Below are 6181 nucleotides of genomic sequence, written 5' to 3' on the forward strand. Positions count from 1 at the left end.
TTGCAACTGTCTAGTGCTACTGCTTATTTCTCTGCCAACCGCTAATATCGCCGTGTCATCTGCAAAGGTGGCCATGGTGATGTTATTTCCTTTTGGTATCATGCCTATACAGTAGATAAAGCATTGGGCCCAGAACGTTGCCTTGGGGCACTCCCGCTTTTATTTCCTTGAACTGAAAGTACTCGTCTTTTTTTTTTACTCGAAATATCCTTGTAGTGACGTACGACACCGGTAGATGCACATATTGCTTTGGCAGGATTTTGTTTAGCTTACAAATCAGTCTTTCATTCCAAATCTTATAGAAGGCCTGGGCAACGTCCAGGAATACCGCCGAGCAGGTTTCCCTTCCCTCTAATGCTTCTTTAATTACGTTTGTTATACGATGTACCTGGTCGATTATATTTCATTATTATTATTATTATTTACTATGTTACTGCCTGAATCCGAATTGATAACTCGGTATCAAGTTTTTATTTTCTTTTTAAAAGCAACTTTTCAACGAGTGTGGAGATAATTGGTAAAAGCTTTAACTTTTAAAAAGTACCAGTCATAATAACAACAACAACAAGAAGAAAAAGATAGCAATTAACATGCTACACATTGTAATGCGACATTTATTTCGGTTAGTCTTTTTTTTTAATACCATAATTTAATCACATTTTTTTCTCGTTTTAGATATGGTGTTACCAATAAAATACGTGAGGACTAAAATCGAAGATGATGAACATTTCAATATAATGGAACACGTTGTGCGTAGACGTCGGTACAAGTTTGATCTTCTTGATGAGGAAGTGGATCAAGAAGGAAATTTGTTGATGGATCGTCAAAGATCCAGTAATTTGTCGCCCTCAACAACAACCACAAATGAGAGAACTGGAGAAGACGAATGTGTGAAAAACAGAAGGACAACAGAAAACAGACAGAACCAATTATTAACTAATTGATTAATTTTTTGTAGTTGTATTACATTTTTTTGTTGATTTTATTTTGTACAGTACAGGGTATACTCCGTACGGTGATAGATTGCACGTTTTTAAATTCTAGTTCCAAAACATAAAGCAGTGAAAAATACTAAACTCCCCATCTCAATTGTTTCACGTTATGTAGAAAACCGTTGTATGCCTGCAGATTAATTCCCGCCAAACCAGTTTCTGTGTCTGTCTTCTGTCAAAAAACGTGCAATCTATCAGAGTACGGAGTTTACCCATTTTATCTCTTCCCGCCTTACGGTTTAGCAATAGGCAACACATAATACACTGCACAGATATCTTGGTGGAAATTATTTATTTTTTTGTTCGACACTGTCAGAATTTCAGAATTTTCTCGTATGTGAACGTATTTTGATAAATGTCACAACTTGTCAAAACGAAACGTCAAACTAATTTTAAAGGTTTTAAGCGATTTGGAGCCTTTAAGGGGCTCGTCGAACAAAAAAACGTATTCAACTCGTCCGTGTGTAAATTGGGCCTTTTTTGGCACTCGTGGGCCTTTAAAACGCTTGTTTCACTTGCGTTTTAAAATGGCCCACGCGTGCCAAAAAAGGCCCAATTTACACACAAACTCGTCAAATAAACTATTAGTTTAAAATAAGGAACATAGTTAGCCAAAGTGAAACATTTAATATGTCACAAAGTGACATAACACATAACCCAATAGTTTAAACTAGAGATCCTCTATTTCCAAATTTTTGAAGTATTTGCTAACTGATGTCATCCATGACGGTAATATTCAATGCAACCTTTTGAAAATTTTCAAAAACATTTTTGAAGTGAAAACTTCTTTAGGGGCACCACATACATTTAATTACTAGGCAGTGAATTAGTTTCATGCATCACGTTCGCAGCTGGCAGCGTCACGTTCACGGCAAGCTAAAATCTCGGGAGACAAAAACAAGTCAGACACTGTGTTACTAAGTACTTAAAATTATGGAATTCAATGTTCGAATTGCCATCCTCCAGCTTGTTGCAAGTTTATGAAGAAATTCCCCCTGTTTCAGTTTTATCTATCGCATCCAATCAAAATGAAAATTTCTATAGGTTGTGTTTCTGTTAAATGAGTCATTTTCGAAAACGTTTTGTAAAACAAATAACACATACGAATGAAATTGACAGTAACATTTGACTGTTTGATTTACCTACTTCATTTTGTGACTTGTTTTTGTTCATTATAAAATTTATTTTTTCCAAATTTATTATTTTTTTCCTCAAAAATTTCCTTACGTAAGATAACAAAATTTTTATACTGTCATTTACACAATCAAAAGTGCTATCAAAATCAAGAAAAAAAATAGGGGGTTTCCATTTAAAAAAACTATCGATGACGTCATTACTCGAAAACAAATGACAGCTTGGAATTTTATTTTCTATTAAAATATGTATTTTTATAAACTAAAATCGACCTGTCCAAAGATTTTTTTGAAAAAAAAATTGTTTAATTTTTAATGAATTTATTCCATACTTTTGCCTCTCACTGTATACAAGATATGTATTTCACGCGTGATAATGAGCCTGACGTAATTTAAAATGCAACCCACACTATATTTCCGAAAAAAGCTGGCTACTGAAATTAAAATGTCCTGCTTTTTTTGAAAATGTATTGTGGGTTGAATTTATTATTCCGTCAGGCTCATTATCACTCGTGAAATACCCTGTATAGTTTTATATAATATAAACGATAAAGACACGACAAATATTGTAATAATACAGATGAATGTAGGATTTAATACGTAATTCTCAATTACATATAAATTTGTATAGCAAAATGCGAAGAGGAAAATGGACAAATTATTATTATTATTAGTCTTGTAACTTGTAACTAGTAAAATTATGTTGCACAATCTCATATCTAGTAATTTCAAGTTACAAATTGTAAAATGAAAAATATTTGTGTATTTTACACTGATTTTACTAGTAGCTGTTGCACAATGGCAGACACAAATCAATTAATGTATTAGTTTTGTAGTTTTTAATGTCAAATTTTCACAAGCAAAACGTCGCTAATAAATATTGATATCCGAATTTACAAGTTGAAATAATTTTCTTCAAAATGATAGATGACTTATTCTATGAATCAAGCAGTGAAGACGAAGCATTTCCAAATCAAATAAGGTAGCATAGGGGTAACATTTTTCGCCCTCGAATTAATTTTTCATTTGAATTAAGAATAGAGTTTTTGGAGCAATTTAGAATGCCCGCAGAAAAAATGAAATTGTTAGAACAAATAGGTTACAGGATTCAACATAATAGTTGAAGAAGTGGGGCTATTAGCAGCTATTACTGCTAAACAATAATTATGTACCTACATATAGCTCTTCACTGGTTTGGAATGGTAGCCAATATCACACCATTTCTGATAGGCATGGGGTGAAAAAATAACAGTACCCATGTCGTGTTATAAAAAAATGTTGTTAAAATGTAGTGAATAGAACTTTATTTAATATGTTGTGTCATGGACAGAAAATAATCAAGAGGAAATTAGAAAGTTTTATTGAATTGCTAATTTTCTTCATGATGTGGGGTTGTAGATGATATTACATATTTTATTTATACATAATAGTTTTATTTTAAAATATTAAAAATTTCTTCCAAATCGGGTGATTGGGGAATTGTCCCGAGAACTGATGCAGCATTTTATTTTTATTTTTTTTGGTTAAAATGCATAATAACAACTTGCGTTGATCATCGCGTTTACCCCCATTTATAATTTTTGTTTGTGATTTATGGAAATAACAAATTAAATTACAAAAATTTAACGTGACAGGCCGCCTTGGACAGGCGCAACATTAGATTGTGACAAATAAAAATAAATCAAAGCTGACTACACTAGTAATTTCATTTTTTTTTTTCTAATAAAATTTAGCAGAATTTACAACTGTAACTAAAATAATTGTGCAACACAATCTATTGGTACTAATAACTAATAACTTGTATTTTGTAACTTGTAAATTCTTAAATATTGTGCAACGGGCCCCAGGAAGGCCAAACCCAGACGCCGAGGAGCGGATTTACGGATCCCCGACGAAAGGTTCGCGGAGAACCGTCTCCAGAGACGTCGACCGCTCCGTGACGATCAAGGCCAGGGTGATAGAATAATTTTTTAGTTTTCGCGAAGCCAGCGCGTCATTTCAGGTGCCCAATTCTTGAATTGATGGAATTAATTCTCATTGGAAAAACAGGCAAATTTTCTTATGAGAAATGCAAAAGTGTATTCTGGACTTACGTCAGACGGATTGTTCCACTAGTAATCCGGAGAATTATTTCACCTAGTGTTTATCATATATAATACAATAAGTGGTCTATTTTTTTCCGACAAAATTTGTCATTTAAGACATGAGTAGCTTTTGCAACGAAAATTACACGAGTCGACGAAGGAGACGAGTGTAATTTTCCAAAAGCAAAAGCTACGAATGCCTTAAATGACAAATTTTGCAGAAAAAATTAGACCACGAATTGTATTCGACTTGACAATCCACCGAGAAAATTTTTATCGAGTTGACCTAATAAATTTGACGTTTCATTTTGACATAAATTTTTTTGCTGAAAAACCACTAGTTGTTTTTTCACTCTGCTCGGTGTTTTTTCACTATAAATCAATTTGATTGGTCCAAATTTGAAAAATGCTGCAATTCGATTGGTTAAAAATTTTCGAGTTGGATTGTCATGAGAAAATAATTTTCTCGCGAGAAATTCGACTGTCAAATGTGACATTTTTGTTAATACATAATTTTGTTTGTAAAAGAAAAAAATGGAAGAATTCATTGCAATCCAAATAATGGTTGCCCAAGCACAAAGACTTTGTCCGAAATTAGACCCGTTTGATCAAAATTGTCAACATATTGCATTTTTAAATTTTCATGTGAAATCATTTTCCAAACAGTTCAAGAATACAGATATGAGAATTTTAAATTCCACTGGGAATTCATTTATGGGAAAATATTCTCAAACGAATATTTTCCAGTGATTTCAAGAATTGGGCCCCAGGCAGAACGTTTTTTTTTTTGTTCGGATTCGAGTTATCGCCTGCAAACGGCCGGTCAGAGCGATAACAGTTTTATCTTTGTAAGAGCTCCTGTTTGTTTTATTTCTTTATCTTTTGTGTCCTCGTCCGCCGCGCGACTTCCTTTTCTATTTTGAATTTAGCTTTTTTTTTGGGAAACGAGGCGAGGCCCGAGGGAACGGTCCCGCCGATCGTGAGCGGCGTAGAAGAATAGCGTCGAGGACGATATCGGGCTTCACTTTCGGCTCTCCCCCTTTTTTTAAATTTAGTTTTTGAATTCATTTTACCATTCGAGAGTTTTCCTTTTTTTTTGTCGTTGCGAGGGCACAACCCTTCATTTTTGTACATAATTATTGAGTGTGAGAAACGTTTTTATTATCAAATAATCAGATTTGTACGTGTGCAGGACTGGGTGAAAATATATTCATTTCGTTTAAACCACTCGGAGTTTTCTTACTTCCGATTATCACCACCCACCCCCACATTTAGCAGTCTCCAGTGCATCTCGACCCGAAGTCTGTTAAATCGTTATTTTGGGAAAATTTCACCATCAGGGAAAATAAATAACGTAACAGTACCTATCAAATAATTTCTAAGAATGTTATTGAATTTTGACCATAATTCTAACCTATCCCTCGTAATACGGTTTCACACTATTAAAAAACCAAAAAAACTTGTGTCTTTTTTTGACCTGTCCCGTTTTATTTTAATCTAACTGTAGCATGATCTATGTTTTTCTACTACAGTGTGGAATAAAATGATTTACATCTAGTTACCTTTGCATTACCCTTGTAAAAATACAAAATGCCGCTCTACAAAAAAAAGAAAGCCTAACCTCAAAATATATATTCAAATTCCAAATGTGATTTATTGCGAAGGGATGATATGAATGCAAAGTTGAGATGGAAATTAAAAAGGAGCTAACAAAAGCAAGTCACAGCTAGTGTTGAAAGTGGCCACCAACGTTTGTTAATTCAATTTAATAAATTGTAACAATAATTGTCAATTCGATTGATGACATTTATTGACAGAACAATAGTTCGGCACTGCGAAAAAAAAAGTAGAGCGGTACAGGAAAGTTTACATGTGCAAAAATTCTAAAGGTAACTAGATGTAAATCATTTTATTCCATACTGTATTTTCAGTGTTTCATTCCTCAATGCCCATGTGCTCTGAAGAAAGAAAG

The 6181-nt window shown here is 33.5% G+C and overlaps 1 protein-coding gene across 4 annotated transcripts in view; it reads left to right on the forward strand.

Annotated features, from left to right (window-relative positions):
* LOC138128364 (serine palmitoyltransferase 1-like) overlaps positions 1–5433 on the forward strand; it is a 165727-nt gene extending 160294 nt beyond the window's left edge. For all 4 annotated transcript variants that reach the window (XR_011158621.1, XR_011158620.1, XR_011158622.1 and 1 more), the window contains one exon: positions 676–5433. The gene's annotated coding sequence lies outside the window, so the exon portion shown is untranslated. The remainder of the gene's footprint in view (positions 1–675) is intronic.
* Positions 5434–6181: the final 748 nt, after the last annotated feature.

Source organism: Tenebrio molitor, chromosome 4 (assembly GCF_963966145.1).
Source record: "Tenebrio molitor chromosome 4, icTenMoli1.1, whole genome shotgun sequence".
Classification (NCBI taxonomy): Eukaryota; Metazoa; Arthropoda; class Insecta; order Coleoptera; family Tenebrionidae; genus Tenebrio; species Tenebrio molitor.